Raw genomic sequence first — 13,506 nt, 5'->3', positions numbered from 1 at the left:
ACTGATTATTTACTTTAAATTCATCAAAGGGTGCCAATAATTGTGTCCAGCATACATTTTATATTAGGATTTTTTGTTTTGTTTTGTTTCACTATATGAAAGCATTTTGTTTTGTTCTTGCTGCCAAATAACTTTGGACATTTTTAAAAATATTTTGATTTAGCGTAATTGCGTTTTGGTGCATTTATTTCTGACCATATATTGAAATGTGTACATAAAATATAGGAGTAACAACAGATTTGTACACGTGTGTTTGCCTGTGTGATTATATATATATATATATATATATATATATATATATATATATATATATATATATATATATATACAGTGAGGAAAATAAGTATTTGAACACCCTGCGATTTTGCAAGTTCTCCCACTTAGAAATCATGGAGGGGTCTGAAATTTTCATCTTAGGTGCATGTCCACAGAGACATAATCTAAAAAAAAAAAATCCGGAAATCACAATGTATGACTTTTTAATATTTTTTTGTATGTTACTGCTGCAAATAAGTATTTGAACACCTGTGAAAATCAATGTTAATATTTGGTACAGTAGCCTTTGTTTGCAATTACAGAGGTCAAACATTTCCTGTAGTTTTTCACCAGGTTTGCACACACTGCAGCAGGGATTTTGGTCCACTCCTCCATACAGATCTTCTCTAAATCTTTTAGGTTTGGAGTTTTAGCTCCTTCCAAAAATTTTCTATTGAGTTCAGGTCTGGAGACTGGCCAGGCCACTCCAGGACCTTGAAATGCTTCTTACGGAGCCCCTCCTTAGTTGCCCTGGTTGTGTGTTTGGGGTCATTGTCATGCTGGAAGACCCAGCCATGACCCATCTTCAATGCTCTTACTGAGGAAAGGAGGTTGTTTGCCAAAATCACACAATACATGACCCCATCCATCCTCCCTTCAATACGGTGCAGTCATCCTGTCCCCTTTGCAGAAGAGCACCCCCAGAGTATAATGTTTCCACCCCCATGCTTCACGGTTGGGATGGTTTTCTTGGGGTTGTTCTCATCCTCTAAACATGGTAAGTGGAGTTGATTCCAAAAAGCTCTATTTTGGTCTCATCTGACCACATGACCTTCTCACATGCCTCCTCTGGATCATCCAGATGGTCACTGGTGAACTTCAAACGGGCCTGGACATGTGCTGGCTTGAGCAGGGGGACCTTGCTGCCCTGCAGGATTTTAAACCATGACAGCATCATGTGTTACTAATGTAATCTTTGTGACTGTGGTCCCAGCTCTCTTCAGGTCATTGACCAGGTCCTCCTGTGTAGTTCTGAGCTTTCTCAGAATCATCCTTACCCCACAAAGTGAGATCTTGCATGGAATCCCAGACGGAGGGAGATTGACAGTCATCTTGTGTTTCTTCCACTTTCTAATAAATAATCATAACAGTTGTCTTCTACCAAGCTGCTTGCCTGTTGTCCTGTAGTCCATCCCAGTCTTGTGCAGGTCTACAGTTTTGTCCCTGGTGTCCTTAGACAGCTCTTTGGTCTTGGCTATGGTGGACAGGTTGGAGTGTGATTGATTGAGTGTGTGAACAGGTGTCTTTTATACAGGTAACAAGTTCAAACAGGTGCAATTAATACAGGTGAAGAGTGCAGAATAAGAGAGCTTCTTAAAGAAAAATTAACAGGTCTGTGAGAGACAGAATTCTTGCTGGTTGGTAGGTGTTCAAATACTTATTTTATGCAATAAAATGCAAATTAATTATTTAAAAATCATACAGCGTGATTTTCTGGATTTTTTTTTTTTTATTCTGTCTCTCACAGTTGAAGTGTACCTATGATAAAAATTACAGACCTCTCAATTCTTTGTTGGTGGGAAAACCTGCAAAACTGACAGGGGGTCAAATTCTGCGCAACAAAAAGAAAAGAGAGAAAAGAGGAAAAAACAGTACAAAATTTCAGAAAAACTGCTCAGAAATTCCACAATACAGCTCAAACAGACATACAAAGTTAAAGCAGAACAGCAAAAATAAATAAATAAATGCCCCCACTTCCTGTGTGTGACATCACTACCAGTCACCTAGCATTGTTGGCGAGGACCAGCGAGATATGTTACTACAGGACTCCATAGATCAGGTGAACACACACTTTTCCGATGTTGAAAGTTCTCAACTTGGATTTTCCAAGTTTACTGTCATCTTATATGCAGCAATATTACATCAATGGTAAGATAATCGATTGGCAGTAAAAGGTCTGGGTACCTTTGGGCATTAATATGTCTTTTTTATTTTATTTCATCAGTTAGAAAAAATAATGCCAAAAGCCTATAAATGTCTTTAGAGTTGTCATGGGCGTCTTGGTGGCTTCTCTCACTCTTCTTCTTACACAGTCACTCACTTTTTGATTTGCAGTTTCCAGCCTGAAAGCTGTTTTTTCAGGAACGGCCAGATTTTATTCTTTTCTATTTTTTTCTATACTTTCTGCACATGTATTGCTGATTGACAGTAAACGATGGCAGCCTCGGCTCTCCACACGGTGAGGTGAGTGCAAGTTTCCTTGTGTCCTGCTACGTGCGCTGAGCACCACTTTGTACAAGTAGACAACTTGAATTTACAGATGTCCGTGTCCCTCACAGGCTCACTGGCGCCTGCACGGAAGACAGAAAACACACAGGAACTGTCAGCCACACGTCCATCACCACGACGGCGAGGACACGGCTGTTTTACTGCAACGTTGTCTCATCCAAGTTAACGGCTGTGGAGGACAGATGAATAACTGTTAGGACAGAAAACAGCAAGAGTGTAGATGTGTTGAAGAATTACTTTGGTCAGAAGGTACTCCTGGTTTCTCTGTGGGATAGGAGTTGGTGTTCACTTCCAGGCTACCGATCTGTGTCCTGTCTGTAGTGGTTCATACACTGCTACAGCACGATAAGCGTGGCTTATCACGCAGTGCCTCGTGCTGCGCTCGGCCTCTCTGACCACGTAATGATCCATCTGATCCCCGCGTACAGACAGGGGCTGAAGCTCTCTAAACCTGTAGTGAGGACAATAAAACAATGGACTGTTGAGGCTGTGGAGGAGCTGCTTTGAAACCACGGACTGGGACTCAATGAGGTCTGCTTGTGAGAGTTTGGATGAGTATACGGACACTGTGACTTCCTATATCCACTTCTGCGAGGACAGCATTGTACCATCACGCACCAGGGTGAGTTATAACAATGACAAACCCTGGTTTACTCCCAAACTGAAACGGCTGTGGTTAGATAAGGAGGCTTTTAAAAGTGGGGACAAAGATTATGACAAAGAGGCCAAGTACAGGTTTAGCAAGGAAGTGGGCATTGCTAGATCACACTACTCTGAGAACATCCAGCAGCAGATCTCAGAGGATGATGCAGCCTCGGTGTGGAAAAGTTTTATGCAGATTACCAATTAAAAGCCTAAAACCCCCCACTTCACAGACGACCTACAAACTGCAAATAGACTGAACGAGTTCTATTATCGTTTTGATGGCCAGTTTAACAGCCCTTACACCTCCTCAGAGCCGGCCCAAGGCATACGCCAACTACGCGGTCTAGGGCCTCCATGCCACCAGGGGGCCCCGAGAGCACCGAGACGTTGTGATAAAAAAGAAAATATATACATGAAATTAAAATAATATTGAATAATTTAAACGAAATTGTATTACACTCGAAAAAAATAAATTCATTTTGACAAAATACCAATACTAGGTTAATTGATGCCTCCTGTTGGCTGCTGCCACCGTTGGGAAAATTTAGATGCACCGCTTGGGTCAGGAGGTCACTGACTAATCGTGAGGAAAGAAGTGAGTGAAAGTCATGTCTCAAAAAAGAAATTATCCCTCAGGAGCGGAGAAAAGAAAAAAGAAGTTGGAAGACGAGAAAAAAACAACAAGACTAAGGTAGGTTTGCATGTCCAATATTACAATTTTTGTTGTCATTATTTGCGAAATAAAGTCAGAGGCGATTGCTCTAAGACTGCAAGGGAAGCTCAGCTTCCCCTAAAATGTCAAAAAAAATAAGTGATCAAATATATACTGTTGTGTGTACATGTCATTGACTAAATATGCGCTACAACGCGCTCAACTTTTGTTCAGAATCAGCTTCTTATCACTGGTAACGACGCGGCTTTCCTCTCACTCAAACCCGCAGCTTCACAGTGCTTTAAACAGTGTGGACGCTGACTTCAATAGCGACACAAAGCATGCAGCGATACGAGACGAGTCATTGGATAAATGCTAATATTTACATCCATTCTCAAAAGGGCGGTTGTCTGACTGGGTGGTTGCCATCCATGACTCAAGGCAGGTCTGTTGGGCTCCCTATATGTAGGCCTGGATTCCTGGTTGTACTGTCTGTTTGTGTCCTTGGATAAGACACTTCATCTGCATCACCTCAGTCCACTCAGCAGTAAATGAGTACTGACCTTGGCTGGTGGGTAGTAACCTGCCATGGACTGGCATCTTGCCCAGTATCTTACAGTATCTGGGTATAAGCACCGGCCTGTACGGGACTTACTGTTACAATTTAAAATATTTCAAGCTTGAAAGCTTCCTGACAGTTCTTCATGTATCATAAGACTACCCAATGCTTAATGTTTTCATCATCAACTTCATAAGTACTACAACTCTAACCTCCCCTACATCTACAGGCCACATGTAGTCTGCTGACTATCCAAAAGACCTGTGTAGAACTCTGGGGCCATCTAGTGGTAGATGTAAACACTTCTATGCTTGGACCAAATCTAAATAACACCAACTATCCTCCGAACTCAACCAGGATTAAGACAATAGAAATGCCCAGTTGCATGTCTGTGTACGGTGTGGGGTATATTTAATTGTGAAAAAAGTTAAAGTTGCTCCAATTTTGGTAAAAGGTGATGCAAATTATTGGTTGAAATAAAAGGATTAAAAAATGGAATAGTTTTGATTGTCTTGAACGCTTGGTCTCCAAAGTAAAGGTCAAACAAGCTCGACGTCCATTGGATTCTATGACATATGTTACCCTGTAACATGATACCTAAGCGTGATAGATGGTGCAAACTATTCCTTTTTAAAAATGCCATTAACTCAACCAATAATTTGCATCATATATATTTTTTAACCAAAAGCCCTAGAGCCTATTTCTCCAAAATCACATACCCATACATTATGATTTATTTCTCAGCTTGTAGAAGGTCAAAAATGCAAAAGTTTGAATCAGCTGAAAGACAGGTCCTAGGGGATGTTGTGGATGCAAAAAAAAAATGAAAGTAAATAATACTTGGTAGGAGTAAATGAGGTTTGTTTGTTTTTTTTTTCCCAAAAATGAATTCCGATTTAGGTCTTTATTTGCTTGGCATTTCAGCTGTGATTGAAGTGGATACTTTTGTAGAGGAGACTTCGCTTGACATTTTGATGTATAATAAGTGTATGTTGGTGTCAGCATTGGTTAGCTATGAGTGTTCAAATGTTCCAAAACAGGGCATTTCCCCAAATTTGGGGACTCTAGGGTTTAAGAGGTTAACTTTTGACCCCTGTACAAACTGAAACTGAGCTTTGTCAGTTTTTGCTGTTTTTACCCCATAACTCCAGAATATTCAGTCATAGATAGTCCAAACTATACCTTTTTGGAATTGTTATGATCAGACAAATAATGTGGTATAGGTTTCAACATGATTGGAGCATTTAAAAATTTTGACCCCTGTGTAATTTTTTTATTGACCCCTGTAGCTCATTGGAGGTCAGCTCCAGGATGGCTCCATATCTGAAAATAAACATTAGTTAATTTAGAATACGAGGGCTGTCAATAAAGTAAGGGTCCTTTTAATTTTTTTCAAAAACTATATGGATTTCTGTTTAATCTGCGCAGTTAGATTGATCTAGTTATCTAGATTACGATTTGTTTCCCAGTGTAATCTTTACGTGCCTTAACTAAAGCACTCCTTCTGCTGAATCACCTCTAAATTATTCACTTTGCGTGTTTTTAGGAATCCGCTAGGTTAGCGTAGCTACTAGCTCTTAGCCGATTTAGCATGGCGGGTTCTCCTGTCTCTCCCACACTTTTCTGCTCTGGGTGTGAAATGTTTAGTTATTCCTCGGCCTCCTTTAGCAGTAATGGTACTTGTAATAAGTGTAGCTTATTCGTAGCTTTGGAGGCCAGGCTGGGCGAATTGGAGACTTGTCTCCGCACCGTGGAAAATTCTACAGCTAGCCAGGCCCCTGTAGTCGGTGCGGACCAAGGTAGCTTAGCCGCCGTTAGTTCCCCCCTGGCAGATCCCAAGCAGGCTGACTGGGTGACTGTGAGGAGGAAGCGTAGTTCTAAACAGAAGCCCCGTGTACACCGCCAACCCGTTCACATTTCTAACCGTTTTTCCCCACTCGACGACACACCCGCCGAGGATCAAACTCTGGTTATTGGTTATTTCCTGTGCGGCGGCACAGGAAAAACACCTCCGTGTTGATAACCATTTGTAAAATCCAGGCGGCTTTTGATGGCTTTCAGTGGAGTGAGTATATGAGAAACTGTTCCAACTTGTCCTTAAGGCTTTCAACAGAGGTGTTTTTCCTGTGGCGGAGCGTCGCGGCGGCTGCGTCCCGACGCGCGGACCCGTCCGCACGTCTTTCATTAAAAAAATCTCCTTTAACAGTGGAATATCCAGATAAAATGCTGAAACCGACTTCTTCTGAAACTTCTCCGTTCTCTCACGACGTCCTGGATCAATAGAGCCTGAAATGTGGAGGTTTTCAGCTTGAACAGGCTGACGACGGCGGCTGAGAGCGCTGCGCGACGTCTCGCACCGTGGGAAGTCCTTAAAGTGACAGAATCACCTCAAAATCTCTCATCAGCCGTTAAAAGTTTCACTGAAAACCAGCTTAATTTTTCGAACCGTGTCCACTTCGATGTGTCTCACAGGTTTAGAAAAAATTTTGATCAAACAACGCGCCAGTCTCTCAGCAACTTCTCAGACAAAGGAATTCCCACAAGGAGTGCTCACAGGCGAATGACGTCACCGACAGGCGTGGAAAAACTCACACATGCGCACGAGGGTTCAAGCATGTCTAACGTAAAAACATATGAATGAAATCCATATAGTTTTTGAAAAAAATAAAAAGGACCGTTACTTTATTGACAGCCCTCGTATGTGTCCCAAATTTGATGCTTTTATCCAAGAATGCACAATTGCTTTGCTTTGCCGCCCCACTATCAGGGCCACTACCACCGCCGGAGGAGTGGTATATTTAATTCTGAAAAAAAGCATTTAGTCATACTTAAAGCTTTAAGTGCTTAACACTAAGCTGTTAATGATAAACTGTACAGTCACTGAAGTGTGCAATGATAAACATAAATATTAAAGTAAACAGACCAGTAATTTGAATCTTTAAACTGAGGACATTTTTACTTGAAGAAGAGGAACTAAAAAATAAAAATACTTGTTTGCCTTGTACCTATTGCCACTAACGCTGTCAAGCCAGGGGTTCGACTCTTCCCACACACGTCTGTACTTTTGCAAATGTTTTTGCTTCTTTGGATGTGGTGGAGTTTCGGGAGTAGACATGCCAGGCAACCTGTGACAGGACCAGAAAGGTGGGCTGAGGTCTATCTGCTGTACCTCACTTCAGGTCCTCGCTACTTTTATTTTGTTCATTGTTCAGTTTTGATGAGTGTGTGAGGGGGACATTTATGAAAATACATAACAATATGGGAACAATACAGGACGCAACAATTAATTGTGAAGTAAAGGACAATTCTGTATTTTAAGGGATGGTGGCAACCCTAGGTACAGTACCGTCATAAAGTACTGGAAGGACCAAGGCCAATTAGGTATTTATTAGAGACTGAGGGTGTTTGGGTTTCAAATCAAAAGATGGATATGAGAAGGCAGTTTAGAATAAGGGGTGTAAACATTGACAGTGCTCTTGGGCCTGTACAGTGTAGGAGACTGTACAGTGTGGGGAGCCATACAGTGTGTGGGGCCTGTATGGTCTGGGGGAGCCATACAGTGTGGGGGGCAGCTGTACAGTGTGGGGGGCCTTTATGGTGTAGGGGGAGTCGTATAGTGTGGGGGAGCTGTACAGTGTGGGGTCTGTATGGTATGGGGGGCCTGTACAGTGTGGGGAGGGTGTACAGTGTGGGGGGAGCTGTACAGTGTGGGGGGCTGTACTGTGTGGGGGAGCTGTACATTGTGGGGGGCCTGTACGATGTGGGGACCCCTGTATAGTGTAGGGGGCCATACAGTGTGGGGGAGCGGCTGTACAGTGTGGGGAACCTGTACGGTGTGGGGACCCCTGTACAGTGTAGGAGCTGTACAGTGTGGGGAGCCTGTACGGTGTGGGGACCCCTGTATAGTGTAGGGGGCTGTACAATGGGGAGGCTATACAGTGTAGGGAGCTATACAGTGTGGGGGAGCCTGAACGGTGTGGGGACCCCTGTACAGTGTAGGGGGCTGTACAGTGTGGGGGGGCTGTACAGTGTAGGGAGCCATACAGTGTGGGGGAGCCTGTACCATGTGGCGACCCCTGTATAGTGTAGGGGGCCATACAGTGTGGGGGAGCGGCTGTACAGTGTGGGGAACCTGTACGGTGTGGGGACCCCTGTACAGTGTAGGAGCTGTACAGTGTGGGGAGCCTGTACGGTGTGGGGACCCCTGTATAGTGTAGGGGGCTGTACAATGGGGAGGCTGTACAGTGTAGGGAGCTATACAGTGTGGGGGAGCCTGAACGGTGTGGGGACCCCTGTATAGTGTAGGGGGCCATACAGTGTGGGGGAGCGGCTGTACAGTGTGGGGAACCTGTACGGTGTGGGGACCCCTGTACAGTGTAGGAGCTGTACAGTGTGGGGAGCCTGTACGGTGTGGGGACCCCTGTATAGTGTAGGGGGCTGTACAATGGGGAGGCTGTACAGTGTAGGGAGCTATACAGTGTGGGGGAGCCTGAACGGTGTGGGGACCCCTGTACAGTGTAGGGGGCTGTACAGTGTGGGGGGGCTGTACAGTGTAGGGAGCCATACAGTGTGGGGGAGCCTGTACCATGTGGCGACCCCTGTATAGTGTAGGGGGCTGTACAGTGTAGGGAGCCATACGGTGTGGGGGGCCATACAGTGTAGGGAGCCATACCGTGTGGGGGGCCGTACATTGTAGGGGGCCGTACAGTGTGGGGAGCTGTACAGTGTAGGGGGCCATAAGGTGTAGGGGACCGTACAGTGTAGAGGAGCTGTACGGTATGGGGGGGTGGGTGGCATGAATGGGCCTTGTTTTGGTGGAGAATTTACTTGTGAGCAAGTCACCTCAATGCCTCAGAAACACAGCTGTGTTGCAAGAAGAGAGCTCAGGAATTTACTGTAGTATACCCTCCAAAAAAACAAACCTATCTCTGTCATGGTTTTCAAAATAGTCAGTAACAAACTGTAAAATAATTATATAGTTATTTTACATAAACTATAAAGCTGTTGAGTTAAATGAATATATTCTTTGTTATAAACTTATATATAATGATGATTACTGGGTAATATGGGAAATAGAATGCATTTGTATCGTGATGCCTCACATTCACCGTCAGGATGTTGCTGTGCACGGTGCTCAACTGTGCACTGGGAGCAACCTTTAGTGATTTTAAAGCCTGACAGAGATTTGAAGTGAGGACACTTTGGTCCTGCTGCTTAAACCACTTGGCCATCACCATGTGTGTTAATGTCCAACATTCAGGCTCTCTTTGACGTGATGTAGGATTCTGGGTTGTTTAGGTGCAAAATCTGTCAATACTGACAAACTGAAAAACTGCATCAAGCCTGCAACTGACATCACTAAATAAATAGTTTTGATACGTCTGCCAAGGATGTAATAAAGTCATCGACATTTATTTATTTATTTCTCCGTCTGTTAGCAGAATTACATCAAAACTACTTCACGGATTCTCACCAAATTTGCACCACAGATAGATATTAAGCCATGGACGACTCCACTGCATCAACAATGGATCAACATTTCAATTTATACAGGCTTTGAAGGATTACGTCAAGACTACTTCACGGATTCTCACCAAATTTGGACTGGTGGACGTCAGAAATCTCAGATTACTCTTGTTTTGTTTTGTTTTGTTTGTTTGTTTGTTTGTTTGTTTTTTGTGGGGAGGGGTGCAATTCAGACTTTTACAGCAGCCTGTTTCAGCTTGATTTTTATTTTATTTTATTTGTTTATGTGTTTAGGTTTTTTTGGGGGGGGGGGTTCTACCTTGAGTCTTCAGGAGGTGAAATGCATGCTTAGTTGTTTAAAATCTGGTGATTGATATGGCCAGTTAGAACGTTCCATCTTTGTCCTAATTGGGTCATTTGTTGAGTCATTTCTGTGTTTTTTGAATCATTGTGTTGCTCTTGATTTATTTTAATGCATTTCTCTGTCAGTTAAATTTATTTCATTTTATATAGCACCAAATACAACAGAGCTGCCTCAAGGCGCTTCACGCGAGTAATCTCTAACCTTACCAACCCCTGGAGCAAGCACACAGGCGACAGTGGTTAGGAAAAACTCCCTCTGATGATGTTCAGGAAGAAACCTCAAGCAGACCAGACTCAGAGAGGTGACCCTCTGCTTGGGCCATTCTGACAGTTACAATGTTTTTACAAAGCTGAAGAAACGGAGAACAGGAAACCCAGAGTAACATCAAAAACAAAGTGCGTTATTGAGATGACCACGCAAGCAATTGCGCCGCCTACAGGGGGTAATCCAGCACCCTGGGGTGCAGTGTAAGCGTCCATCCATCACGTCATCAGTGGGCCTGCCACCCTGTCAGAGCATATTCCAAAAGCAGACTGCAGTGTGTGTCAGTCTGTAAAGGTTCATGCAGATTTCTGCTGTTGCCATCATGAGTTTACAACATCAAACCAAAAGCAGCGACACTACCTCCACCATGTTTCACACAAGAGCTCGAACGATCAGGATCGTAAGCAAGTTTGTAAGTAATCGCTCAGCTTAGTGTCGCCACCCACTGCTCATCATGTGTATGCATCTTTTATAACCTGCGTCCCTTCCTCATTCATATGTGCAATATGCAAAATGTCACAGCATCCTTGAACTTTTTTTATTGAGCTGATTGGCAGGTCAGAGTTCACTGAAATGATATATTGCTCAAACTGCTGATAGTTTCCATAATGATCGCATCTGTTTAATCACAATATTGCACACAGGTTTCTGCACAATCTGCTGCTGCTGTTTGACTTATACCCCATGGCATTTTACCCACAAACTCAATATGTTACACAGCAAGTGGTGTGCCAAATACAGTGAACTTTGAGTAATAAATCTTTGTCATGGCTCTAATAATGAATTAATTCCCTCTTTCATTCGTGGGTGACTAGCCAAAATCTCAATTAGTTCATAACCTTTCTTGACAGTCCTTTACTTGGTAGAGACTGGTCACTTCGAACGACCCTTTAAATGTCACCATGAATCCTGGAATGAGCGATGTTAAGTTGGGTTTCACGTTAACTGTGAATTAGACCACAAAGCCGGTTGAAGTGACATTTTTCATACATGCTGTAGAGAGAAATTGACATATTTTTTCCTTTTCATCTAAAAAATGCTTACTGTGCATGTACACCTCATTAACAAAAGTCCTCTTGAACTTTTACTTATGACTGTAATTGAGTACTGTTGGGAACATAGAGTCTCGTCCAAAAGACTTTTATTTAGTCTGGTTTAAGACATCAAAGGGACCACGACACAATCGGCAGCTCAGGGAAACCCGTGATCAGAACATATCGTACCACAATCTGAGCTGCATGATGACAATCAAAGCCACAGAAGCCAGAGTCTGACTGGTAGCTAATGGTTTTAGGATTTTTAAGGTCCTTCTGATTTATAGTGCAGTGGATAAGAGAATATTTAGAGGGGAATCCTGCAAATGGTGATAAAAGCATCAAATTTGGCAGAAATACTCCTCAGACAATCCTCTTTTGAAAAAAACTGATTGGCCACTTGACTTTTCAATCTGTGGTCAGGTAGGGGTCAATTGAAGAATTACACAGAGGTCAAAATTAAAACATGCTCCAATCAGATTGAAAAATATTCCACATTATTTGCCTGATCATAAAGATTCCAAAAAGGTATAGTTTGGACTATCTGTTACTGAATTGTATGGAGTTACGGGATAAAAACAGCAAGAATGGTGACAAAGGTCAGTTTCATTTTGTACAGGGGTCAAAAGTTAAAGTTGGTCCAATTTTGGTAAAAAGTTATGCAAATTACTAGTTCAGCTAACACGGTTTTAAAAATGAATAGTTTGGACCATGTATCATCCTTACTTATCACGTTATGGGGTAATGTATGTCACATCATAGAATCCAATAGACATAGACCTTGTTTGACCTTTACTTTGGAGACCAAGCATTCAACACTGTCAACACTGTTCCATTTATTAATCCTATTAGCTCAACCAATAATTGGCATCACTTTTTATCTATATTTTGTATTATATTTCAGCTTATGAAAAGCCACTTCTAAAAGGACTTTGGCTTTGAAAATGTTTTTCAAGGTAAAAATTTGTGGAATTGGAAACTAGTGTTGGCGGAGGTTTGCTCTCTACAGGCGCGGTGCTCTAGTTTGCTTTGTTTCAGGATACAGCTTCACATTGCATGATGTCAGCTAAAATTAATACGATAGATCACTCAAGTATCCATAGCCATGGGAAATGGGGGTGCTGTAGCACCCACTGCTGAGAAAACACGTCACAGCACCCCCTTCCAGGTGACAAAACTCTATATACTGAGAAAACTCTCTAAGTGTGTGTGCGTGTGTGTGTGTGCTCAGTGTCCATGCCCCACTACAGCACTCCCAACCCAGTCCTTTTCCTGCAGCCATGCAAGTATACAGCAATACTTTTATTTGATAATGTTATAAAAGTTAATGTTGTTAATGCTCTGTCATTTATATTTACCATTATAATTTGTCTTAATAATTGATTGTGACTAATTGATTGCCATTTTATTACTGCTGTACAAGTTTGCTGTGATAGCATTTAACACAGTGTACTGAAATGTTTTATGTGTTAAAGGTTGTATTGCAGAACAATGCAATGGACGAGGGAAGTAGAGTACAGATACGATTGATGAGGTGAGACATTCATTAATCAGTGCATGATGAAGAAGCAGAAAATGGTCTATGATACTGATTGTCTTATGCTGTGTGATGATGCAAGACATTATTTCATCAGTGTATAATGAATGACCAGCAATGGACTTTGAGACTGACTGTCTCATACTATCAAATTATATGATTGAATGGACTTTGGAACACCTTGGGACTGTATATAAGTGGCACGAAAACTGAATGTACTCGTATTTGTCTTCAGACCTACACTCTGTATGACATCTACCTTTAAAGCTTTAAATAACAAAATATCTTAGAAACTGAAACCTGTTTCCTCTGGTGTCTCATTGTTGAGTTTTAAGTCATTTTTCCTAACAGATAATATTGATGGTGTCTTGCACAGTCAATGATGACCACTGGAGACCAGTTGTATTGATTATATCAGCTTGAACTGATCTTGAGTTAACC

The sequence above is a fragment of the Thalassophryne amazonica genome, chromosome 9 (genome assembly GCF_902500255.1).
Source record: "Thalassophryne amazonica chromosome 9, fThaAma1.1, whole genome shotgun sequence".
In the NCBI taxonomy this organism is placed as follows: Eukaryota; Metazoa; Chordata; class Actinopteri; order Batrachoidiformes; family Batrachoididae; genus Thalassophryne; species Thalassophryne amazonica.
This window is presented reverse-complemented; position numbering follows the sequence as displayed.